The sequence below is a fragment of the Synchiropus splendidus genome, chromosome 8 (genome assembly GCF_027744825.2).
Source record: "Synchiropus splendidus isolate RoL2022-P1 chromosome 8, RoL_Sspl_1.0, whole genome shotgun sequence".
Lineage (NCBI taxonomy): Eukaryota > Metazoa > Chordata > Actinopteri > Syngnathiformes > Callionymidae > Synchiropus > Synchiropus splendidus.
In genome coordinates this window covers 14434638-14462548 of record NC_071341.1, presented here as the reverse complement: position 1 = coordinate 14462548, position 27911 = coordinate 14434638, and the positions used below count along the sequence as shown (strand labels likewise).

The window sequence follows — 27911 nt, the reverse complement described above, 5'->3', positions numbered from 1 at the left end:
CTCCCGTTCCTCGCCTCATGCCCTTTTGCCCGCCTCGGCAGAAATTCTATCCCGTCATGCAGCAGAGCAGGCTGCGCCGTCTGAAACACTCTCTGGGTGAGACGGATATTGATATAAACCTCACTGCCAAGATCAAACCCGAACTTTAAGAATAGCAACCGCACACGATAAAGGATGGATGTTTAAAACGTCAGAATGATTTCCAACACTGGTCCTCAAGACAAAAGTCACATTCAATATGAGGTCACATCTGCCGTGGTCAAAACGCTGACTGTCTGCTTGAATGCACAAAACCGTATGGACGACCATAAATATGTCAACACAGCCCAGAGACTAATATCACACCGGCCTTTAAGGTTTGCACCTGCGAGCCCTGAAAATGATGAGGTCATCGTCAAGATGTCACGAAGCCACACCGTGACAAAGCAAAGTCTTATGAAACTAAAGGAGCAACTTCAATAAAAGGTTTTGTCTTGCAGTTATAAAATGGACCCCACAAATCACAGACCTGATGCCACAAAATATAGTTGTCGTTTTATCATGTTACGCCATAGTTCTTTATGTGTGATTGTACATGTTCATAGTACTGCATGTGTTATGAAGCATAAACAGTCAGTCGGAAGCAAAACTTCAAAAGAAAAGCAGACCTCCCCGAGTCAGCTCTTTTATATGCAGATTTTTTCTACATATATAGAACAAATGATATCAAATTCAAGTGAGCTCCAATGGACAGCAGGTGGCAGTAGTGGATGTTGCTCGCACTACACACACGGAACAACTCTCTTACTGTGGTCAGTGACAAATCCTGTGTTAGTGGATCCAGAAGATAATCCGAAACACCACCAAAATGCCATCATCTGTTCCTTGTCCCATCGCCATTTCCTGTTTAATTGAAGTCTGTTTATCCATTGTTGAGTTATTTTGCTCACAGACCCACAGATCAGAAACACTCATGATGATTTAGGAAAATAAAAACACAAACAAAAAAAAACACCAGCTAAAATCGGTCTGAAAATGACATCCTTTTAAACTTTACGGAAACTGAATGCTATGTTGGAGCGTTCCCTCAAATATAGGGGGAGGTCATCTGCATACAGTTAGACCGTGCATTCTATCCTTGCAGTCCCTTGATTCCCAAGGGTCATCAATAAACCTCTGTATGTTTTCTTTTTGACTGTGGGAGGAAACCAGAGTGCCCAGAGGAAACTCAAACAAGCACAGGAAGCACATATAACCTCCATCCATTTCACGGTTGGATGCTGATTGATTCAAAAGGTTAACCGTCTTCAACGGCACAGAAGCATGTGTGCGCCAGTCGTGGTCCATTTCATCTGCAGCAAGCAAAGAGATCGATTGTTCTTCTTCATCGTGCACACAAACCGGATCACAATCCAGCAGCAATTACGCCTTGCCCAAGTGTGCGTGGTGGAAGCACGCGCACCACATGAAGGAAGCTCACGCACAGAGAGGCCATTGAGCGCCTGTGTTTGTTTAAACGGTCATAAGTCATTTCGTCAGAGTCGGCGGTGAGCGTCTGTGAGGGGAGCGTGGAGGTGCACGTCAGTGGCGGCGTGAGTGAGTGACTTGGCACCTCCAAGTTCAATAAACACGGTCTGTTTGATGAGAGTGTTGGACTTCGGATTGTTTCAAGTGTCAGCGGTGGAATGTCGGAGGAAAGGTCGACTCCCTGCCTGCTTTTCTTCTTTTTAAATAAATCCATTGCGTTTTATTATCACTATGGATATCAGCAAAACCAGCCATCTCATCTGCAGGTGTAAATCCAGCCGACCGCTCGGACGAAGAGTTGACTTATTTGTCGCTGCGAGCAAAAACAAATCCGATGTTTTATGTCCCCAACATAGGTGGAATTTAAAGCTCCGATGGTAAAGGGGTTTCACAGTGTTGTAAAATCGTAATGATGGAGACAAATGTGTGGTAAATAAATGCTTTTATTGCTGCCCTCACTCGCAATAAAGATTCCACAACACAGGTTTGTCTCTGACAGAGCAAAGCCAAAAATAGACCCAAGTAATCGAAGCTGGAAAACCAACTGTCTAAAATATATTGCGATTGGAGGACGAACAATTTCCGCCTTTTGTTATGTCTTCTTCGTGTCTCATTTGAGCTAAATATCGGGTAGTATCAGCAACACTGCCCCCCGATGGTTTCCAGTGGTACTGCTCTGTATGGTCCGTATCCGTGAGCTTTGTGGAAACATGCAGAAATACGGAGGAAATGAACTTAGGGCACTGACAGAAGGTTCCGTCCTCATCCAGATACGTACTTAACGTTGTGCATAAATGGCCCTTTAGCGGCCACATCAGGTTTGGCTGCTTCTGGTGAGGAAATACTAGGACGAAGCTAGTATTTTGGAATGAAAAAGTCAGTCACAAGATCACCATTTAAGTACCCTAAAATGAAAAGATGTAAACAAAAGGCACACTGAAAAGAAGGCTCTTTAGTTTCTGTTTAAAAATATCAAAACTCTGCAGTCCACTGATATGGGCCATAGCAACTAGAAGAAGTTCATCAGTACATTTTTGTTCTCAACTGGAAACAATCCAGAGCCAACTGGCTAGGTGAGGACTGAAGAAAACCCACAGTTTCATTGTTTTTCTCATGAAACACATGCCTCGACTGTACTGATGAAGCTTCATTTATAAACTGAAAAAAGTCAACGCGACCTATTACAGCACCTGAATACATCCTCTTTTCTGTGACTCAAGGGAGCACAAAGAGCATCATAAGGCAATGACGTCTATTTAAATGCCAGGAAAAAGACGGCCCTTAATAAGAGTGACTTACAGGTGAGGTCAGTGCAAGGGTGGGGCTTGACTCTCCCTTAGGTAAACCAGCAATTGGAAACCAGTAACCTCACTCTCACCACTCCATGTTCCGCCCGCGGCGAGAAGCTCTTTGCAATAGAGGCACAAAAGACCAGATGTAACACTATAACGCACAAAAACAGGTACACCTGTACATGAGGAGCTTTTATTCACTAGCTCCACAGCATGTAAGTGGCAGTATCAGACATAAAAATCTGACTAAAGAACATCTGGGGAAACGTCTTTGCTCAATTTGCAGACGCCGCTCATCAGGACGTTTCACTGCTCTCTCATCAGGGACGGGAATTAAATCTTAAAATAAAAGGCTGTGTTTAAATACGAATCAGGAGATAGCGCAAGGATATGATTATTCTCAAAAATAAAAAGAATCCAATGGAAAATAGAAGGCTATGATTAGGATAACGACTACCAAACTGGTGACACAGATTTTTTTTTTTTTTTCCACGAAGACAGAGTTGCGGCTAAAATGATGCTAATGCGCGACGTCCATGTTTATTAGACACAAATCTGTCAGGCAGAATATGTGACGCGCTCATCCAGACAAATGTGGTGCCACAGCCGAAGATTACGATGATAATCTGTGACGCAACGTTTCTCTTGCTCGGCTGCTATTCACACTTTAATAGGATTTCAAGACAGAATTGGCGCGGCAGCTCATTTGAGTCAATCCCGTTACCTCCAGGGCAGCCAGCATAAACACTGAAAAATCTTTACCCACTTGGCTAATTCCAGCTCGGTGTTTTGATGGCTCACAGTGATGTTAGCTGACGGTATCTCGCTGCGAGCTGCCCTCTCTGTCTGTGTGGCCCCAGCCGGCGAGCCCTCTCCCAGCACCGGCAGAGATGAGGGCCTTATTAAAACAATCTTCCCAATTAACATTCCAGGTCCCTGGAGCTCCACTGACCCCGCCGCAGATTCTGCCCCTTCGCTCAACTCCCAAACGACAAAGAGGCTGTGCAGGAACAAGCCACGGGACCTTTCAATATTGATAGAATGAGAAAAGAGGGATGTGAAGCAACTTGTTTTTCTTGCTGGGAAACCAGGTTTGGGTGTTTGCACATGTGCTTTTGCTTGGAAACAGCAGGAGGGAGATAAGAATATCATGAATTTGTTACTTTAAAGTCGAGAGAGGACAAAGGTAGATGACATTCCTATGACAAACAATGACATATCTCATAGGCGGGACCCATGGAAACCTATTTTGTTTCACCACTTCTATGACCTCATCTTTATCGACACAGTGTGGCTCGACCTCCCTTTGGATCGCAGCAGCTTGGATCTATTAGACATCACCTCCTGCTACTGATTCTTCCTGTCTTAAACAAAGCATGCACCAGTGGAGGTACAGCAAGAGAGCACTCTTCACTGCTCACACACAGCCAGGGGTTGTTTTGTTTAATAGGTTCCCTCATTTCCGAGCTGAACTTGGCAAAATGAAAAGAAAAAAATATATATAACTGCACTAACAGACAATATTCAGACAAATATTCATTTTATATATATATATATACATATATATATATATATATATATATATATATATATATATATATATATATATATATATATATATATATATACCTGATTTTCACCAAGCGAGTGAAACCACTGAGCTATCGAACTGAACTGCATCACTCAAAACAGGATTGAGTTAGCCATAGTTTTGGTCGAGTTGCAGTTGAAATGTTTGTACATACAGGAAATCAGACAAGAAAAGTCCGCTACAGTATCAAAAAATCCTGGTGGATTGGTGTCAACATCGTGCCATTGCAGATCTCACGTATTTGAGGAAACTGCCACCTGCTTTCACACATAACACCGCTTCAACTGTGAGACACGTTGCAGAGCTGCGGCTAACTGCAAACGCTGTGGGAGTAAGAGTATGGCCACCCGTGTGATTGAGTCTGAAACCCCAGGGTCAAGAAACCATCCCTTGACGTATTCCCCTCCCGACCTTGGCGGTACACACGATCGTACTTCTAAGACAAGCTGATAGTCCAAATAGCACTTCTGGAAGTAGCTACAATCAAGAACAAGAAGCATTTGGTTTAAAGATGTCACGCTAGCTTGTGAGACCTTTTATCTTTTCAAAGAAACGTATGGAAGATATTACAGTGCGAGAGGCGGAGAACGACCACAGTTGCGCGTTTGTTTGCTTGTGTTTTAGGAACTACTAGCTGGGCTGCCACTTTGTTTAGGCTACGCTTTATTAATGCACGCCTAATGAGAGCCGCTGGGCAAGTGGTGCGCGGATGTTTTCTGAGTAGCAACTGTCAAACAAGCTAATTAAAAGCAGCAAAGTTGGACGATCCGGTTTCATCACAAATCGGGTCATGGAAACTAGCCTTGGTGGCGCAGAGCAGCATGTCTTGGGTTGGGTTTGCTAACTGGGATTACACGAGCGGCTGTTGCGGGGATGAGCCGCGCAGAGTAATTTGATCACTGCTGTGTGGAGGAAAAAAAACGAAGTGATCCGGTGCAATGTAGCAGCCGATCCCTCAGCCTTTCGCCATGGCCACTTTCGTTTCCAGCATGCTGCTCCGTCTCCAATCACTTTGCCATGCTTTTGGGAAAAACAAGAGCATCGAGAAAGACTGTTTTGTCATGTAAAACATTTGATGAAGAAGTTCACTGACGGACAGAGGGCACATGGATGGGAAGGAGAAGTGGGGAAACAGGACTCAAACATGTGCAGCAGCTCAAGAGGGGCACATCTTTCTCTGATCGGTTGGCGTCCTTAACCCAATAGTTTCCACATGGACCCTAAACTTTCCCAGATGGAGGCATAAAAGATGAAAAGATGCCCATATCCCTATCTAAAGGGGATCTGTTACAGTGGGAACAGATACCAAATAGGAACAGAATGAAGCAGCGTGTCGAAAAAGGAATTGACGGAGTTGAAATTTCATCTTTCGCACTTACCTTCCATGTGTGGTGTGTTTACGCCTGCTACGTGATCACTGCCAAAATACTTGGTGCGATAGCTTTTCACTCCACTTGTTAAGTTGTCCAACATGCAATATCAAGGACAGTCGATGCCGGAGGATAAAGTTTTGTTCTCAGGCCAGAAATGACTGTGTAACAGACACCGCGTGCGACTTGTGTGCACGTGATGTAAGCTCGGGATTTGCCATTTTTATATTCTCATTACACAAGGCCGACGCGGCTGAAAGCACGTTTATGGTTTCTCTTATTTGGTTTATGAGATATTGTTGCTGTTGTTAACATGACAGAAGCACCATGCAGAGCAGATTTATGATTCTCATCCCCCCGGGGTAAAGCCAGGGAAATTTAAGGTTAACGCCGCTCTCTGGGGTAAACGTGCTGGAGAAAAGCCTTCTCTGGTGGAGAAATCCAGACTGGAGAAGAGAAGTGACAAGGTGAATTCTAGCTCGGCAGTTTTGTAGCATCCGTGAATTTGCTTGCTCTACAGTAATGTCTGCTTGTTGAGTCAACCTGTCTCCAGGAAAAGTCCATACCCATCATCATTTTTTTTTTTTTTTTTGGAATACTGCACAGTTGGCAGCGCCTCCTCGAGATGCTCGAAACCCACAAGAGGAAACTTCCATCCGTTTGCTTTTGACTCCAATTTTCAAGTCAAGGAAATTCTCCCCGATGAAAGTCACTCATGCAGCTGTCAGTTAAAGTCACATCTGTTTAAATCGTTCATCCACAGGACCGGCAGTGTTTTCATGCTTATAGACTGTGACCAGATACGCACGTGGTTATGACATTTGCGGTCATGGCGATGACATCTAATAAGCCTGTGAAATTACCAGCAGGTTCTGAGCGACCACCACCTCCACAAGAGGCCGTTACAAATTGAATTTGGAGATAATGACTCCATCCATTTTTGGTTTTTCGAAACATCAGCTTTATTAATATTTGAAGACATAATCACGGCTTCATCAGTCAGTGAATCCACTCGGGACGAAGAGATGTTCTCAGTGATATGAAACGATCATGGCCATGATTTACTCCACACAGGGCTGTATTGTACATTTCTGTCTCCAGATTAGTACGCTTAATACTTCATTTACATGTAGACCACAATTAATACTGCACACATGAAGTGTAGTAAGGTGGTATACGGTGTTTTTGCACATGCTGGTGTGTTTGTGGGGCACCAATCTGAGGGCAGTTGGTGACCACAGGGTTGTTGAAGTGGAAGTCATGTACTGCAGAATTTTATCTAGACTTCAGGTTGCTTTGACACATGAAAGACCCCGAGTACATGATTTTGAATGGATCTTTCACTAGTTTCACAACACACTACTTCACTGTTCTGTCTCTAGGACTTTGCCTCTGTCTAGTGTTCTAGGACGACAAGATTTAAACAGTAATCCCACACCATTCGCTCTTTTTCCACTCAGTACATTGCAGATTTGTCTTGCTGATATATGTAAAATTAGATCACTGATTTTTGCAACGTGTTCTGGAACATGAACACCAGGGATAGTGCGAGATATTGTAGAGATGATGAAGCTCTGACACATGTAGGAAGGGAAAGGTTTATAAGAGTGTAAAAAGGTTTAAATAACTAAAAATAACACACCAAATAAATGGTTTTTACTTCAAGTTCTTCTACTTCAACCTCAAGTTTTGGGGTCCTGGAATGGGACCCCAGTGACAAGTGATGGATTACTTTCTAACACAGTTTTGACCATATATTTGGGTGCCACTTGGACATGATAAGGCAATGAGTGGGAATAAGCATGCAAATACCTTGACCTTCACCAATAAGATCTTGTCTTCTAAACAAAATCTTTTTAGCCGAAATTTCAACCATCAAAACTGTAAATGCTCAGGGTTTCCCCCGGCACTTTAGCAGCATAGGGCCCACCACGCTGGGATTCTGACCTCCCATGCTACAGTGGGATTTAGTTTGTTGACTCCAATATCAGTGCTTCCTGACCATCAGTCCAGCAGGGCTCCGCCTTTTAAGGTGGGACCTTAAGGTGGGCCACAAAGAATGCACAATGCACTTTGATTTTGTGTTCCCTGTTGTAAAAATAGTGTCCACATCCCTGATCGAAGACGCCCCTATACTGGGAAAAAAACCTGGGGAGAACCCTGAAGCTACTGGAAATGTGTTCACCCATGAGCACTAAGCAAATGAACCAAAATCTGGCTGCAGTCCAAGACAACATTTCACACTAAATAACATCTTCTGAAGAGGAAAACTGATTCTAAATCTCCTTACTGCCAAGGGCCATTAACATGTCTTCAAAATGAGTGTGCATCATCTATGCAGAAGCCACGGTGGCTTGGAATATGTAAAATTTCCAACAGAGATGCGAGTAAACTGAGGGATTGTGGTCGCTAGTTTGCTTTCACAGCCACAAAAAATCTTGCACAATTAGCATCGACGCCATAAAAAGCCAGGACACTAGCAAAAATATTATTTTTTCTTCACAACTTCATGCATTCTACAAGCCAAGCGAATGAATTAAAGATTCCATGGTGTAATGTTTGCAGTTTTTGCGAACAGGATGAAAGCTCAGTGTGCTCATACACAGACTGGTGAGTTAAATTCTCGCCCTCTTGATGGTAGAGTACAGAAAGCCTTCTGTGGTTGTGTTTAGCAAAAGAACATGAGTCAACAAATTGGTTTTAAAGGCCTTTGAGTCATTTGTAATCACTCAATTATCGATGAATTACAATCCAACTCCGAACATTCTTTCATTGGGATCCCCGCCGCCATCACAACAGTCAACGACCCCGTCCGCTCACACGATGTGGCAGCTGCTGAGCTGAGCTTGATGACAAACATAATGCAGTAGTCGGCTGCTCAGGTTTTGGCGGCCACACTCAAGCGAGCTGGCCGCTCCAGGTTCCACACACAGGTTCCAGAGGGTGCGTTTGAGGTCAGCGGCCATGTGTGCGCACGGAGCCGCGTGCCAAGAGTCGCCAGGTTGTGTGGTCAGTGCTACATCTCATTAGCACCTGCTGACCCGACCGGTTCACTGCTCACATGGTGAATCAGAGCTGAGGCGTAAAACAAGCAAGTGTGAAAGCAAATATAAAACTCCCGCCGGTGCCAGCAAACGGCTTTGGCAGGAAAGCAGCCAGAGGGAAAGAGTGGATGATTTCCCAGGCAATCTTCCTCTGCTGGAGTCCTTTCCAGAAATTTGACATCATCACAAGCGCGTCCAGGCTTCAGAAAACACACCGACTGTTTGTGCTTCTCGTCGCAAGATAAGCTAACATCCACCCAATCATCGCCCTGCTTAGCTCCTATCTGGGCCAAATGTGCCGACAAAGCTGGGAGAAGAGGCAAAAGAGCTACATTGTGCTCCACAGAGCGCAGAAGCAAAATCAGGATGTGATCGGGCTTGTTGTCTTTCGGCGCTCTGCAGATGAGGGTTTGTTGTGGAGAGGAGCAAAACAAAACAGTCAGCGCGATGCGGGTAAGACCTGCCTGGGAGCGTCGGCCATATGGGTGACCTGAATATTTCTCCTATTTATATTGAACCTTGAATGAATTCGCCAAAGTAAACCAGGGGCGCGGTGCTCAACTAATGAATACACTTCAGGTTTATGAAGGAAGAGCTAACCTTCCCTGGCTCTGTTTTCCTCCCATCAGTGAGCTGAGGTCCCCGGAAATTGGAGAAAAGATTTGTCCACAATCACTCATTCGATTGCTTATTTATCTTTTCATAATTCATTCTGTTTTGTTTCTAAGAGCACTTTCACTGGCTTACCCACGAATGAAACGTGCTTAGCTAAAATGTTCTAAGTTTGAGAGCATCCAAAAGTTTTCAGTCGCTGAACTTGCGCCTTTTTCACATCTTACATTCCACGTTATGAAAACGTTGATGTCACAGACTCGTCTCTAGAGCAACATGACTCCAAGTCAACATGCACACATGGTTTGAAGTGGCAACTCAATCCTCCTCCATTGTCTTTTCTTCGCCCCTTCACATCATCGGATTGGAGAGGAAAAGGTTTGTCACAGTTTTTTTCCTTGTTAGTAAGACTACTTTGCTTATATAGTCATGTATTAGTCATGTCTTTTTACACAAATTATTGATCAATTTAATATGATGATCGTGGTTGACCTGGTTTGGTATCACAATAGCTGCAAATTTGAAGGCTTTTGTATTTTAAATCCACATTTGAAAAGCGACTAAATACTGAGTTTGAATTTCTATTTGCCCTTGTGGTTGACTGTGCTATAATACCGGACAAGAAAATTAAAGACGGAACTGCGTGTCAGATTTGTTGTTTGCTGTCAAACAAGCGTCTTTGTTTGCGTGATCTTTCAACAGTAACTAGCTCTGCGTACGAGAGATAAGCAGCTTCTGCAGGCAATTACAGTCCACAGATTTACATCTCTCTGGAATGCGGGATGAAAGCTGGCCCACCTGGATCAAATTTGTCCAAATTAAACATCCACGAAACACTGAGCATATTTGAGCGGAACTTAAAATCAATGGCAAACTTCTGTCCTCGCGGCCGCATGCCTTCTTTTGTCTGCGACTCCTCTATGTTGTCTGAGCCGGCTGGTGATAGCATCTCGGCCCGGCTCGGCGGAGCTTTGTGGCCTTTTCTAAAACCTACATAGCCCGTGGGAGGCGGCACACCTGCGCACCTGACAATAGACATCGCTCCTATAGATCCTGCAGGTCTTTGAAGTGGTGATGGGCTTGAGTTCAGTGCCCGCAATACCACATCACTCTGAGGTTTCAGACGAGCCCATTGTGACGAGAGACGGCTTTTAAGGACGCTCAAGTGTTCGGCTGACCGGCCGTTTCGCCGACGGTTCAAAGATGCCATTGTCAGGTTTAGAACTATCCAACAGACAAATGTAGGATGATTACACGCCGCCTTTGGTTTGAAGATGAATCCTTTGTTTGTCACGAAATCAGCTCCTGCTTTTTTACTATTTGGTGTCACCCAGGTGTCACACGAGCGTAAAATAGCTGTGATATATGACATCATAAATGGCAGTGTGTTTTTACGATCGTGATGAATCTATGAATAATTCACCAGACGCCGCGCGGCAATATTTTTTTCCTCTCTAGCCGGCTGCTCTCATTACTGTCAGATACCGTTGTTGTCTCACCCGGCTGATTTCTCTACAGCATCGTTCCCATCCTTCTTTTTCTCCCCGACAAATCCAACCTTAAACTCAGAACCAGACTACATGATATACCTACAACTTAAGTGGCACATACTGATCCTCGCAAAACACACGACGCCATTGTATTGTATCTTCATGTATTAAAAGAGAGCTGTTTATTTTTGACAACAGATAATAACGTTGTAGCTTCTAATAGGTCCTTCCTTGAGTCCTTAAAAGTCAATCTCTTGACTTGGGCTAACAAGTCACTCGTGACTGAATATCAAAGTCATGACACCAGATACAAGAAGAAGAAGACGACACTGTTCTTCAGGATCTTTACGTTCTGGCTAATGCTGTACAGCTAATGCTACTAAGATAAAGCTACTCATTTAGATGCTACACAGACGTAAAAGTATTCCGAACCCAAGTTTGTTTTAATGATACAAATAGAGTGTATTTTAATAGTAATAGTTGAGTTCAACTCTTAGGGCTGGGTTCAGTTAAAATGGTGCAGCTTGAAAACTAACTGACTAAGTACAAGCCACTAAGTTGACACAGCTCAAGTATTTTACAGGGTACAGCTTTGAGTTCACACTGTCAATGTGCTTCTGTGGCTCTCTACGAATGGGTCATCATTCCATACTTTAGAAGTGGAGGGCCCACTTGAACATCATTGCATGTTTTAAGGGCAGTTAATCCTGGTCAGCAGTGCGGGCAACTCGCTCTGGCTTTTTAAGATTCATTTCATTCAAGCATAGAGGAAATAAAACGACAATATCCCTAATACTTTTATCTCCTCTGACAGTTTTGAGCAAGTATTTAGGGACTAGCAGACACTGGAATTCAGAGGGTAAACCACTGGGTGCAGTAGTGACCCCTAAAGACCAAAATAGAGCCTAAAAGTCGAGGAGCTATGTAAATAGTTGTGTTCACAAACTCAGCATTTCCACCTGCAATCTCAAAGGGACGGATAAGAAAGAGAATGGAAACATGGAGTCGTGTGCCGGATGCAGCTCCGCCGTGATCCGTCATCGCACGGCGAGAACTACAGCAGCCGTCCCTGTCATCCCTCTCTGACCCTTCTTGCCTGTCACCATCTATTTTACTACCTCTCCTCTGCCACTTGCCATCAACACGCTGCTTTGGAATAATAACCGCTCAGCTGTACGTCACTGCTTTGCTGCGCTCACCCGAGCATGATACCGGAGGAGGCACCGGGGAGCCGGCGAGTCACACCAGCGCGTCTTCCCCGAGTGGTGACAGACAAGGCCGTGCAGTACGTTTCAGCACACTGATGACTAATGATCTCTCCGGAGTCCCCGCCTGAAACTCATTCTCATGATGTACAGATCATAGCGTAGCGAAGTCCACTGCTAAATCTGGAAACATGTATGTTCCAAAGTATGTTTTAGTACCATTTGGTGAATTGAAGTTTGAGTCAAATACAATGACAAAGCAGCTTTTTAAATCAGGAAAAAAAACATCTTAATACACAAAGCAAGGCTTGAACAAGGAAAGAATATGACTTGTAATTGCTGAGGATTTTTTTCCTGAGCTTCCCAAATCCTCTTAATAAAGAACATATTCAGCATAAACCCATGGACATTGTGACAAAGCCGCTCTCTGCCATGTGAGATTATTTCTTTTTCCAATTTAGTTGCCTGTTTTTGCAACTTCAAACCGCTGCTATAAGACCCGAAAATACATACAGATGTGAAATAGAAGTGTTTAAGAAATTAAATATTCAAGAAAGCATTTCATCTCTGCGTGCAATTTCCTTTTTGTCCAGGCGTGTTTTCCCCAAATTCATCAAACATGATCCTCGTGTGCCAGCCTGCTACACGCAGGCCCACCGCCAGCCTCAGAAGAGGATGCAACGCATGAAAACTTCATTTCCTGGTCCAAATCCTTTGTTTGTTCTTCACTTGTACGCGCCCCAGTGATGGAAAATGAAATTAATTCAAGGGATAAATGCAGCATTACTGTTCAATAACCGGACCGCATGTTTTGATTTGCTGCCCACTTCAGTCGGAACTTGACATGCAAATGGAGAGGGAAACACTAATGTTGTGTGACACGCCACGTGAGCTCCTCTGATGTCTTCCAACACGTGTTCTTCTAATTGTCGCAACTGCAAAGAATAGCAATTGTTCCTGAAGGTCGTGCTACAGCTCGCGTAGCCGATGACCCTGAGTGGAGTAAGAGCAATCCACAGTCCACTCCATATGTGAAACCCGAGCGACACCCAAACTGAAGAGGCCCTCCACCTTCTCAACGGTCACTAAAAGCCCCCCTTCAACAGCTTCATGCCCGCGTGCTCCAACACCCACCCAACCTCTAGCACGCAGGCTAATGTGTGCGACAACACAAGTCAAAACGGTGTAAAAAAACGTCATGTTCCGGTGTAGATTAAACAAACTAGAGGTCACCTCAGGGATCTGTCATTTTCTTTAGGGCTGTCAATAGATGAAAAGTTTAATCTCGCTTAATCGCTCAGTAAGTTAAATGGCGATTAAAAACAAATGAATCACATATTTTGTGATTCATTTGTTTGACTCTGAGGTCAAAAAGTACATTCTTAATGTGTCATTCTGTTGTGCTGAGTTGTCAGAGCAAACACTTACGTTTAGATCAGATACAAAATGTGCGATTAATTTGCCAGTTAACTCAGTTAACTCAGGTTAAGTGCAACTAATTGAGACTATAATTTTAATCTATTGGCAGCCCTTATTTATTTCTATGTTTAGGTGATATTATTGCATATTTGCATTTGATAAAACAATTTAAAAAATAGCGTAGAATATTTAATGAAGGAAAAAAGCCACTTAATGTACTTTTAACCCCAAAACAAAATTTGTCTGTGGAGCTACGCACTAAATACATAAACAGACTTTAAGAAAAAATACAATAATAAATTCAACTAAAAATATTTTTAAATATATTTCACAAAATTAAAGTATCAGAAGATCGAAAAAATATATGAATAAAAGATTGACTTGAATGAAATGAAATTCACTAAAATGCATCATCAAAATATGTGCAAAAATATTACAAGTTAAAACACTACACAGTTAATTCTTCACAATATCTAAAATATACATTGGCCAGAATTGCTCTATCTATTGGCCATCCAATGCTCAAGTGTAAGTACAGCAGCAATGGTACCTCTAATAGCAGGACTTTCTGTTACTAAAACTCCAGTTTTATAGGCTCAAACAACAGTGGCAGGAAAAAGAAAGCTTAATAATTGATTGCGTCCTGCAGTTGACAGAGCCAGCTGGTCGAAAGATCGTTCAGTAACAGTTGCTTTAAAATAGAAAGATGCTGAGCCAAACTCCACCATGTGATCGAGGCCACTTCAGCGTGCAACTATGGCTAGAGCCCCAATGATGTCTGACAGCTACAGCGAGCGGACCCTTGACCTTCGGCCTGCAGGCCTTTAAGACCGTGGAGCGGTTTGCAGTTGCGCCAGGCCAGGAATCTTTGGCAGGTCACCATGAAACTAAAAGGCCACAAGCACATGGACTGCATCCAGGACGCCACGCTTGGTTTCCACTCTTTCCTGACAACGGAGGAAAAAAAGAATTTCCCTTTAGAAAAACTGCACGGCAGCGTCTTTGGCCGTGGAGTCAAGAATATTTGAGTCAGATTCATGCTCTTACAGTCCAACAATGTGCCTCACAGAAGTGATACTGGCGTCCAAAGCTGGCCAGTGTGCATGTGAAATTGCCTACATAATACCACATTTGTTATGGCACTGATACGTTTGTCTTCTTCCGACACTGTCTTCGGGCCAAACAGAAAACCATTTTGTTCTTCCATGCCTTCCCGATTCGGCCACAGCTTCAGTTCATGAAATCTGAATCCTGGAGTTGTGTTTCTTTTCAATTTCCTTTCGAGGGAAGCCCGATCATCTCCAGGTGATGATCTGTCATTTCTACACTAATATTCAAACCTCCACCTCAAGATTTCACTCTGAAAAAGTATGTATGAAGTAGTTTATGTACGCCTCTTAGTGTGTTTGTTTTCCCGCACATGTTTCGGTCAGACAACATGAGCGCCGCAGACCTCCCTCCCAAGACTTCCTGTCCCAAAAGATAATATACACTCCAATGTCGAAGAAGAAAGCAGCTAATTGACCTGAAATGAAAGATAATTGGGTTCAATTTGGACTCTTCCTGTTTCACAAGACTCTCAGGCTCGTGGAGAAACAATCCTATGGCGACTTCAGAGGTTCAGTGCCAAGATACTGCGGACAGATACTGGACAAACCTGGTATCTGAGGGATCTAGTGGGCCCCAGATGTGGAGCAATGTGCTGTCTGATAACCATCTACGGAAGTTCTCACCATCAGTCAAACCACGTCCATGTTTCTTAGACGCGCCCACACGCCGAGCACGGCTTATATCAATAGGACATATTGGAGTAGATGGGAATTTCTAGCAATAAAGATTCAGCCATCAAGGTAGGTTTTAGCGTACAGGGTGAAATTACTTCTCCTGGGTTGGAGCCTTTTGAGGTCCTCAATGCTTCACTGTCTTCACATCGTGCCTTTAGGTGGAAGAAGTTCTGAGGTACAATTCCCGAGTACTGATATATTTGTGTCTCCTTCTACAAGATTACCACTTGAACCAGAGCTGCTACATGACCTACATCTTCAGCAGCCTGATCCATATCTGAGGCCAAATACGCCCTGAGGAAAAGACAAGTTATCTACTGTAATCTTCTCGTTCATTTTCCACTTGAAGAGTGAGTTAAAGTGAACCTGCTGCTTGGATTGCAGTCGCCCTGCAGTTTGATTCATGTCGCTTTTTACCAGAGTTGTCATGAAGTATCTGACAAGACCCCGGGGCAGGGTTACACCGAAGGCATTCCTGTGAACTCTCCACCCTTCAACAGCACTGGATCCAGTCTCCATTCTCCCCTTCCAGACAGATGCCAAAGTCATTGTTGTCGCTAGCTTGCTTTTCAGGGAGAAAACTCTATCCCCCTGGCTGCCAGTGTCACCAGCGGCCCCCCGTCTTCTCGAGTCATTCAATCCCATCTTGCCTTCTTTCAGGAATGCACTTCAGTCATTCTTTCTTTTTTCTTCACTCCCTTCTTTTTTGACGGACCACAGTGCTCTAGGCAGTCTGGGGGCAGAGTGTGCTTGGCTGTCCCTGCTCTATTTATCCTCTCCTGTGAAACAGGATCTAGGGACCTCCTATGTGTCCGGTGGTCACCATCCCATGCCCCCGAGAAGGAGCCTGAAAAAGCTTGAGGCAGCTTTGTTGGGTGGAACTACAGAGGGCTGTGGCATAAGGCACCTCGGGGGGTGACACACCTCACCGCCAAGCCTTGCCTCCCAATAAGGCAGAGCAAAAGCAGGAGGGGCCACTCCCATCATGATACAGGCAGTGCATGACACCCCCGACCTTAAGAAAAGCGGCATCCTCAAAGCACCTGCATTACCATAATCTGCGTAAACCACAGGATCTACGTTTTGTCTGGAAAATCTTTGCCCCCACAGGTTCATTATCGGGAGTGTGTCCATTAAAAACAAGTGAATTACCATCTCAACTGGCGCGCCGTGAGATACGGCGTTGGCAGTCTTTGAAAGAGTAATTGGATCCATTAAGGCAGGAAACTGGAGGATGCATGTGCTTTGGTGCGCTCCCCGCGCTCATGCCAGTGGTGTGTGTCTGTGTGTGTCATATATCTATGCGAACGCCAGTGCGAGGTCTCGTCTTTTCCAGCAGCACTGGCGGAACAGTGGTTAATTGGGACCCATTAAGATCAGGTTTCAGAATTTAATTTGATATTTATTGGAGCTCAGAGACAGCGAGTCGTTTTCGAGTGGAGTTTCAAAGGAAACAAAGCCTTTTTAGTGCCACGGCTGGGCCGGTCATAAAAGCTGTGTTGTGAAAAACACCACAAATAAGGCTCTTCTGATGTACGGCGGCTCTCATGCCCATTTTAATCAACATGCAATAATGCTGGAGATAATTTGGTTTTCCCTGTTTGTTTGGGGGCAAAAAACTGGGAGGATGAATTGAGAATACGCTTCGGTTGTGAAACGCCACTTAGTAGAGAGCGCATTCACAGTTAAGGCTTAATAAAAGCCCTGTTAGCTTTGCAACACCTGCAAGTTGGGACAGCTCATCTCGCCAACATGCTGAGCAGCAGCGATAAATCTAGCCAAAGCCGGAGAGAAGCCATTTCCAAACAGGCCTCCCCTTATAATGAATGAAGAATCCTTGAAGCATGGGGGGTTACGAGGAAATGCCAAAAACCTATCCGTCTCAATTGTGTTTAGTGGCCTGTGATTTCTATGGGGCCATGCAGGAATCTGTGCGACACTGTGTGTGTGTGTGTGTGCGCGGCCCAAAAAGAATGAATGCTGCGAAGCCATTACCTGTCTGAAATGGTGGCCCAATTATGACAGTCTCCTTCAGCAGGCAGCCTTGCAAAACCAAACCCCATGAAATTGATTACCCACACACCTGGACCTCATTTGTGACTCTATTTTTCTCCCCTGGTGTCAACGCTGTTCGTTTCACACCGGTGGAAAATAAATGTTTTAAAGGTACGTGCATATAAAGCACCTCGAGGGAAAGAGGAAAAACTATGCTAACATCACAACGGCAGGTTTGACTTTCAGGAGCTGTCTATGGAACAATGTGTGAGAACATTCATGCCATGATAGTGAAGTTAAATGTTTAAAACTTGACCTATTGTATCGCACTTCACCGACAGAGGGAGTTGTGTTGGAGCTCGGATTGAAGACTTGTTTAGATATTGAATTGAATGGACAAGATTTCAAGGAAAACTCCAAACCAACTCAAACATCTTGTGCAAAGCGCCCTGAAATTGGAGTCTTTCATTTCTAAATTCTATTTTTTGCGCCACCCATTATCAAAAATAGCTCCCTCCACAGTCCGACCTTCCCCCAACCGACTCAAGGTTACTGGGCCAGGCAGAAGGGCATTCCTTTGGGAGAAACCGCAACGCTTGGTTGGCGCTAAATAAACAGAGATGTTTTATTGGCGCTGGTGACAGTAAAACTGTGAGATGACAAATCTGTCGGGCGCTCGGTGCAAAGATGTTTTTGTGCTAAAGCAAGGGTGAAAATGTTGATTTATTGAGGAGAAATGAGTCCAACATAATACTCAAAGAGCGAGGGGAGAATGGAATCTCAATGTCATTGTCTGGTTCTTGCCATTATTCAGTCAGTGTCTGAGCCACAGAGACGTCTAGCTCTTAATTAGAAACTTTGTCTGGCCTAAACCTTTGATATTCATCTTCAACAACACTGGCCACATTTAGCAAGGCCAGGACCAGAAATCCTCATCGGACTCATGAATACACGAGCAAAACTCAGCAAGATCCAACTGGACTGGGTCCAACTTTTCTTCTTTTCAGTGTTGGATATATATATATATATATATATATATATATATATATATATATATATATATATATATATATATTTATTTATTTATTTACTCATGTACTACTATTATTATTCATACTGTTTTTTTAAATAAAAGCTTAGTAAATTTAAACATTTTTTTTTAAATATCAAACATAGAGATATGAATAAAGTTTATGGCGCAATGCCACGCAGTCCGTTCTTCCATTCTTTTTTTGGAGGGATGCTCTTCCACAGTTAAAAAAAAAATCATGGCGGAAACCCTGTTCTATATGACACCCTTCTTATGATAAACAAAAGATAACACACAATGCCTATTTTTCCATATATTTCCTTTACTAACCCTACGTGTATCCCAGCAAACACAGAGTGAGAGACCAAGGTCACCCTGGACAGGACACCAGTCCATCAGAGACAAACAACCAGGGACAACTAAGGTGGGAAAACAAACCATCTCAGATATCTTCTTCTTTATTCTATTTTTTTTTTTTCCTGATCTGTCTTCCAATGCAACCCACCCCACTGTTGTATGTCCTTCACCCCGTGCCGCCACGAGTCCGCCTCCACGACAGCTGAAAATGTGTCCCTCACTGACTCCTAACAACGAAGTCGCACGACTCGCAGATGGCACATATCGCAGCGATTGAGCAAAACAATGTTCTCTGCTTGATCTCATGCTTGTTCTTGGGCAGACTCACGGGAATTGACCGGCGGACGCCTACGCCTGGACACAAAAATGACCTTTGGATCTCTGTTCTGCAGAACACGCGAGGCTTGCGTGTGTCCATTCAAAGAAGCAGCGATAGGTGGAAAGTAGCACTCAAGCAGGGAATGTGTCAGATGAGTACGATTTCGATGCGGCGGGTCCCACGCAGCTGACTGTGAGCCGACCTCTCCTGTCTCCCCTGACTGTTGTTTTGCATTCTTCATAATTAGAAGTCTGGGAACATGCCAGCCATTCCTAATTGAGGTGTTTTACACCATTGGCTGACACCATCACTCAATGCAAACCCAGTGGTCCTTCTCCAAAGGTCAACAGCTCAGCCCTCTTCTCTTTTGAACTATGCATTTCCCAGACATCGGGAGGCCCGGCTTGTCACTGTGACAAAGCCGCATGCCTCCTTCTTGTGTTACCCAGCTCTCCGCCGAGCTACACCAGCGCTTGAGGAACTGACAAATGACTCCTTCCTCCTTATACCAATGAAGACAAATGCAAAGCATACATTATTAAGGACCTGAGGAGAGTGGAATATTCTGATACTCAACACCTAATAAATAATTCCAGCAGGGATAGTTCAAAATTAATTACCTGCTCCTCTCTGTGCAGAGGAGTGGGGGCGTCGGTCTTCGTCCCCAGGGGGTTCAGGAGGTGGAGATAGATGTGCTGGTCATAGGAATGCATCTCACATTGATATTCAGTATTGTGAGAGACACAAACAGTCAGCGCTGAGATGAGTATAGATAGCGAGTGAAAAATTGGATATTCTCTTTGATGCAGTGGTCAAGTCCACCGAGAGGCTCACGTTTGGGAAAAGCCGCGTGAGGAACGCAGTGGGGGCTGGAGAAGACCAGAGATTGGGATGCAGGGATTGCGGCTGCATGTCCAATTATCAGGCCTGCTAGCGGAGAGGGAAGCTAGCCAATTAGAGGGGAAGGGGAGCGACCCCTGCTGCAGACCTCGCATAATTCCCCACTGAGCGTCTATAGATACACATCAGCAGATACAGCACGCTATAGCCAGGACCAACAATCTGAAGAAATGAGTTTCAGCACATTCCCAGGGATAAACAGAGCAGGAGGAGCACGACTTTTAGGAGAATAAATTTGAAAAACAAAAAAGCCCTGAGAAGCACTTGATATCAATGCCATGCTTGACACAGGAACTGACAAAAACACAATAATGGGCGTCAAACCTGTGTGACTCAGAAGACAACTGAGATTATTAATTTAGCTCGACAGGAAGAACTTTAGCCTGGAGTACCGCGCTTCACCAGTCATAGCCGTCAAAGTATATGCCTATAATAGCGATAGCTAAAAGGCTTTATTACAGGCAATATTTTCCTCATTCATTTCAGCAGCACAATAGAAACCAAACACTGAGTTAGACCAAATATGTATGAACGTGCAGCAGCAAAGCAAGATGCCAGGCTTCAATGCTTAAAAGGTGCCTTTGGGTGGACCTGGAACTATAGAACGCTTTGTTTTTGGGCTGGTTCTACATTTTCACGTGACGTTCACGTCACTCTGATTTGGACATGGGTCTATTTAGACCTAGTTTTTGTTCAAAACAGGTCAGATTTGATGAGGTGAAAACGTGTGGAGGCTCGTGAGGCTTCATGAAACAGTGTCCCCATTTTCAGAGCCCACTAGATGGCACTGTCAACTCTAAACTCTTTCAATGTTTTCAATGAAACCTCACACCTTATTAAACCAACAGCACCATCTACCGAGCGCTGAAAATGAAGCACTGTTTCGTGAGGCCTCTGCAGCCCGACACTACCAAGTGTGGCACCTGAGGTTCTTCAGCTGACACAAAGGTTATTCAGTACAACTACAAACCATTGTAAAAACAGAAGTCACTCTGTAGCTTGGAGTGTTTCCATTTGACTCAGGGAAGCTGTCCCAAAAAAAAAACAACAACTTAATACTAAATACTTGACGGTGCTCAAAGAATATATTTCCTGAAAGGGGCTGCAGGCCACATGAGAACAGATCAGGGGTCACAAATGGCCCCGGGGCCTGACCTTGAACATGTGTTGATGTAAAGGCATTCAAGCTCTTCAATATGGGAAGCACAAATTCTGACCATAAATCCATTCCACAGTCACTTCCATTATTATTATTATTTTTTCCAGTTTAAGCCTTCCACAGCTGATCATGTGACCCCCAATAATCTTGGGGCTAGATACTATAATTGTCTGTTTATGACAGCGCAAGAGTCAGAGAGCAATAACAATCCCCGAAGAACAAATGTATAGTGTGTTGCCCACATGGCTTTGGTTATCATTGCTGGTTATATCCTGCTCATCGCCTGTTTCCATTTATCCTCCACGGCAAGCCTTCCATGTTTCACCTCCGGATTATCGCGATCATCATCGTGGCTGTTGACAAGCACGTCGAGGAAAAGAAGCTGGTTACAACCTTCCAGGAGCTGCAGGCGGCCAACTTCTTGACTGAGCAATGCTTCATAAAACCTCATGAATAATGTCGTAATCTTGAGCAGAGGCCAGCGCTCAAAAGAGGTCAATTAATAACGTCTTTTTGAGGGGAGGTGCGGAATTGAGGAGAGATCCAATACAGCGGCAAAGAACAAGACTTTCAGGAGAGAACTTCGTAACACTGAAACAAAATTAATCCTCGGTTAAAAAGCAATTTGTTTTGCAGTTTTTAAATCTTATTTTTCCTCATATGTTTTCATATTTTAAAGATAGATGGTTTTTATTATTCAGGCCACAGCATTAGCACTATATAAAACACATGGCTCGTGGGCCGTTTGAGGCCCTTCTGACAAGCTCAGATAAAATGCTAAACCTGGTCAATACTTCAACACTGTTTTAGACCTCACGATACATTTGTCTTTTTATTTTAGACTGAGATATTTGTGGTTGTAAGTGAAGTTCTTGTTAGCATTATTCTGTTTCACAATGTTTTTGTGTCTTTCCTTCCTTTTAAATATGGCGCTTTCCAAGGTCTGCAGTCAATTCTAGTGGAATTACATTTAAGTATAACCTGTTATTGTCAATTGCATGAGTGACACCATCAAATCTGACTGCTAATTTGGAGCGACCCCGTAAAATCGAGGTCGAAACCAAGACAGATAGTAATGAAGTCAATATGAAAATGGATTCGTAGTCAGTGGAACCAAGTTAACGTCACATCTGTTTCTCCTACAAATGATTTAGCCACATTAGTTTCAGCAGCATATTCCAGTAAGAACAATCAAACCTGCGGTAAAGTTTTCTGTCCGCACAAGTTCTGATTGTTGTGCGACTGGAACAACACGGAGCGCTTCCCCGCTCCCTTCAGGAATGTCTGATGACAATTCAATGTCTCATTTGGGTTTTAGGAAATGAAGGGGTTGCGAGCTAAACGCTCCGGTGCGCCGCGGCCCAGTCAAGTCCGAACAGTTAGAGTCTACTCAGACTTGCAGTGTAATTTCTGACACCGCAGGAATGACAGTTGGACTTTCTGATGTGACAGTGCCTTCTTAATTCAACCTCAGAGACAGTGGTTATTCCGGCTACCACTCCCGAAGATAAGTGTTTCAGTCCAAACACTTACAGTCGTTCGCTTGGTACTTGTTTCCGAAGCGGGAAGGAGCATCCGCCATTTCTAACCTATGAAGGTTACTCCCTCACGTCACTCACCAGAATGTCCGAGTCCCTTCCTCTGCCACGGACCAACTGACTCCTACAGAAGGAAGACCGCCATGTTTACAATGGACTTTCTGTAACTCTGGCGCCCACTACTTGTAGCCAATGGTAGACAATGGTACTGTGTACTGAGCACTCACAAGTTACAACAAAACGGACAGGAGTTTCTCAGAAAATGTTTAGTTCTGTTTCTAAAATGAGGAAAAGCTTCATTTGTCAGAGGAAGCAAATGGGAATAAGAATGCATTTTTAAAAATAAAAATATTGTCTGGTTTCATGAATCAAATGGGTGAATTATATAGTTTGTTTAAAGCCTGTATCTTCCTTCTTGTGAGGGAATAATTTGCCAGGGGTCAACTTCACACGCGATGACCTCTGACCTCCGCTCACTCAGCAACACTTCTTGTGTCTCCCGCTGTTCACAAGCCTTTGATCGCGCCGCTCATTTAATAAATGCAAAGCAGTTAGTGGTGTTAATGCATCTTAATTCTGCCTTAAGAAGTGTAAGGTCAAGAGGACCACCTGCGCTGACCTGGGAAGACTCTTGGTGCTTCATCAGCAGAGTATCTTCAATAAGAGCAGCTTTGCCATCAGACCATACAATTTATGTCCCAGGATTAAAAGTAAATGAGAAAAGGAGAGGGTCATCCGTCTTTTGGCTCGGACGCCCCGGCCCCTCTGTGGTGAGGGATCACAGCCAGAGCACGACTCTGACACGGACAACACTGAGATGAAGCCACATGTATAGCGGAGGAAAGACGTTGCCCGAGGCGACAGTTGCTGCAAACTTCTTGCAAATATTTCTCACTACAGCGCCTCTGATGTGCAGCTGTTGTGCTTATGTGAAACACACTTCCCATCATTCATTCTCACCACACTAAAAAGGGTGATGTCATTTTCTCTCGCACCAGCACCACAGAAGGTCCACTCTTTAAGCCTGTTTGAACTAAACATCCATGTTTTTGCCCTTCCAAACAATGGAGACTCTTCCTTTATAAGGCAGAAACCTCAATAGAATAGAGGGCAGATGTAAGTAGCAAGAAAGAAACGACCAAAGTACTGAGTAACAGCAGCACCAACAAAGGATGCTAATGAACTGGTACGATTGTAACTGCTGCTTTGATTTTTGTGTCAATTCAAAGACATCCAACGGAGCATGTTGCGGGATTGAATCTGAGGCTCCAATGCAATCGATGAAGAACAAGAGCAGGTGATGGGACAAATATCACACTCCAGTGGTTCGTGTTTAAAGGCACATTAGCCACAAATTTCAGCTTTGTTTTTAGCTTCATTGTTGTGAGGGCATCTTGATCCTGTTCAATGTCTTGTAGACACTAAAAAAATGATAAAAAATAATGTATGGAGGGTTTTTGTCCACACAAAAATGAAATCAAATCAAATCAAATAGACCTTATAGCACCTTATATGATGATCTAGAAAGCTTGCTTTGCATGAATCAAGGTCAAAATTCAGTGTATTACACATAGATAACAGATACTGTCCTCCAACATTTCGATTACTCACGTGTCTTATTAACATGAAGCATCTGAGCTTTAAAAACAAGACTCTCCTAGTGGAGAACATTCAACGTGTCAACTGAAATGTAGCAGATTAAATTGCCCGGGAAACAAAGTTAACTGGATGGTATCCATTCATAAAACTTGGCAAAAATGAGAAAATGTAATTTACAATCCCTGCCACGTTAAAAGCACCAGAGCGATCGTATCGGATCCAAAACCCAAAAACCGCAAGCCCAACTATGCAGTGCCCAGTGCCTTGCAGATGAGATGTGAAAAATGTCAATGGAGCGATAAATAGGAACAATTTCTGAGCAAAGTCCTGTAAGTCTGACGAATGTTAGCGCTGTTTACATGCAGCGCCAGTCGACCTGAACTCAGGAATTTAACGTTTAGCCGCTCAGTTCTGAGCCGCTGGAGACAGACTGTCGACGGAGAGGAGGCGGTTTGACAGATAATGTACGCAAACAACACTTGGACTCACTTAACTTGCTTTAACACTGGTTTACATAAAGCGCTACATCTTAGCAGCTGTTTATGCGAAAGCATGATATCATTGACCTCCCTCTCCAAAATAGATGGCACATGCATATATTCCACATTTCGACCTCGACTCAAAGTCAAACGCTTTTTTTTTTCGAGCAGCTATTTAGGAGGTGGTTTAACATCTGAGCGTGGAAAACAATGCTGGGGTCTGACCTGACTATTTCAAGTCGTGAACTTTCACCTTTGGTACAAGGATGTGTCAAACATTAAACCAAAGCACACAGTGCACTTGTTTTAACTGCTCAGCACCTGACACAACACTTGCGGGTCTAAAACGGTCAGTGAAGGCACAGCGGTTACCTCATGTTGATGGTCTGTATCGTATCTGGAGCACATGTAAGTGAGCGAGAGAATGCCCTTCCAGTCTGAGGCGCATTAGCAGCAGACTTTTTCCATGAGACGGGGCCATGGTATGCACTTCTCAGAGCAGATGAGCATAAATATCATCCGCTCCCAGGTGCTCGCGGAGAGCAACAAAGACTGTCGGAATATCCAGAGCAGAAGTACATGTTGAATTGCTTAGGCTAATTGTTGGTGCACCAAGAAAATGTGGAGTCATCCATTTTCTTCCGCTTATCCAGCAAGGGGTCTCAGTTCTTGAGCATGTCCCATGCACTCCTCCCAGTCGGGCACCTCACACCACTGCACTTCGTGGTTCTACTTTTGTCACTGTCTCCTGAATTGAGAGTCTCAATCTTGCTATGAAGAAATCCACATGAGACTCGTGACCACAGGTGAGAGTTGACTCGACCATGACAGCGACCCTCATGGTTTGAAGCTGCTGCACTGATCCATCTGTTGATCTCACACTCCATCCTTCCCTCACTTGTGAACAAGACCCAAAGATTGTACGATCACATCTTCAACTTGATCAGAATATCCAATCCTAACCCTGAATTTCCACCAGGTACGGTGGCGGAGGGAACAAATGACACGGAACCGCAGCTGTGTTTTCAATTTCCAAAGGGAATGGGGAAGTGGTTGTTATCAACAAGAGTTGAGATCACGTGAAAAATGCGAATAACATCTACATGTAGTGTTTTGTTATGAATATTTCGCGGATTCACCTTGATTTTCACTTGCTGATTTCCAGTATGTATGATTCCCTCTGTGGTGCAGTGTAGAGCTCCGCAGTCCGTTTTTGAAAAACTTCCATAAACCTCCGCCGCCTGGACTCGACAGGTTCCCGATCATACGAACTATCTAGCAGCCAGCCACTGCAACCAGAGACACAACCAAATGTTTTTTTGACATTCACCAGCACTTGTGTCAGACATGGTACAGTGTCAGGACCTTCACTACATGGAGTCAGCTCTGTGGAACACTGTAATAGTAGAAGATAATGTTCTCACGTAGGAGGCCAACGTCTTCAAGATTTAAGCGTTCCAGAATGTTCTGTGGAATTTTCAGCGACACTTGAAGAAAAAAAGAGGGTTAAATATCCTGCAGCTAAAACATGACGAGGAAGAAAATGGGCCGAGAGGAAGGACGGGAAACTACAGAGAGAACGACTCACCCCCCGACCACCTCAATGGCAGGTAATGACAGTGCAGGGATTTGAAATGAGAGGTTGCGGAGCAACATGTGGAAAGACGAGCGTGTTAAACAGGGATGGGAAGAGGAAGGAAGAGCTGGCCGACATCAGAGGCAAACACGCCGTTGTTAATGCTTTCTTCTGACTTTTCATCTCCACGGGAAAAGTTACCCCGAGAACTGTTCAAAAGCTCTCAGATGCCCTCACAGGTCCGCTGCTCTTTCATTTGAAATCTAATTATCTCTTACATCACAAAAGGAAAAAAAAAAGAATCCATAAAACATGAAAAAGAGATGGAGAAAATATTCTCCACCTAAATCGCATCTTCATCCCCCGTCCCTCATGTTCGGATGAGATGTTAAGATCTGGTGGAATCTCCCCAATCTCAGTCAGCGGGAGGGCTGCTTTCAGAGCAACCACATCCCAAGAGCAATGCATGATGGGAATGCTTTCATCCTTGAGGAAAATTGTCCGTCTGAACTGAGGTTATCGCAAATGATATCCTGGACTCAGACAGATTGGAGGAGATTGTGGAGTTCAAACATCTCAGGCCACTGGGGAAAGGTTGAGAGTGGGAGAGGTGAACGCTTACAGGTGTTCTCTGACTCAGTGACTGTCATTACCTCTGATGACAGACCAGCTTAAAATCATATCATCTCTGCCCATGGCTTTTTACTTTCTCCTCTCTCAGCCGTTTTTATTGCAGTCAGTTTGAACTACTTTCTTATTAATGGTTACAAATGTTTACTCAATGAAAATGACTCAATAATGTCTATTTCCTTGGGTAGTTTTGGTCCATGAGAACATTTGAAGAAGCTCAATGACATTAAAGCAGGAAGCTCTTCCCACATGTTGACATTTATAATCCATATTGCGACAAAACAGCCTCTTGAAGGGCAATGCTTTCATTTCAGTCGGTCATGATGTCAGCATGCATTGAAGGTGATCTAGTTTTGGCTCAGTAGTGAAATTGATTCTCAGGATGCTTTCTGGAAAAGTCTAAGTCTGTTTCACCCCCTTCTGTGCCCGATTTTCCCCAATACTTATGGGCCCTGCTGGGTGCAGTATACATTGTATTGTTGTTAGTCCGCGAAGACGTAAGCTGTCCCGCCTCGCTGAGACCGAAAACCTCAGCGTTACCGCGTGTTTTGTGTTTCAGCAGAACTCAGCTTTTCACCAGTGTAGGAACCTGCAAATCCATGGCCAAAAATCCTGGGCCAACGTCTTATTTACGGTGTTCACATCAAGCTTATTGAGCAACACAAACACTGGCCTCAAACCAGGCCACAAAAGTTTCCAACTTCAACATGTTGTTACCTTTAAGGCATGATGTATTGACGATTGTCAAGTGGACTTTTTGTCCCAAGGTGATGCAGAAGTCTACCTTTAATGTTGCATGTTGGCATATAGGTGTTTCAAGGGAGTACTAAACATCAGGGGCTGGAGGTGAGAGGGGCATAGCTCAAAGCCGGAAGGACGCTGTGGGGGAGTCGTTCGGAGGCTCTCTTCACTGACTTGAAATGGATGCCACTTGCTACTTACAATACGTGACTATCATCCCGACAGGAACTCGCCGTGACTGAAACAAATGGCTGTTTGACACCATCCCATGGCTT

At 44.0% G+C, this 27911-nt stretch overlaps 1 protein-coding gene across 6 annotated transcripts in view; it reads right to left on the bottom strand.

Annotated features, from left to right (window-relative positions):
- robo1 (roundabout, axon guidance receptor, homolog 1 (Drosophila)) overlaps positions 1-27911 on the bottom strand; it is a 244898-nt gene that overhangs the window by 43328 nt on the left and 173659 nt on the right. The window lies entirely within an intron of this gene.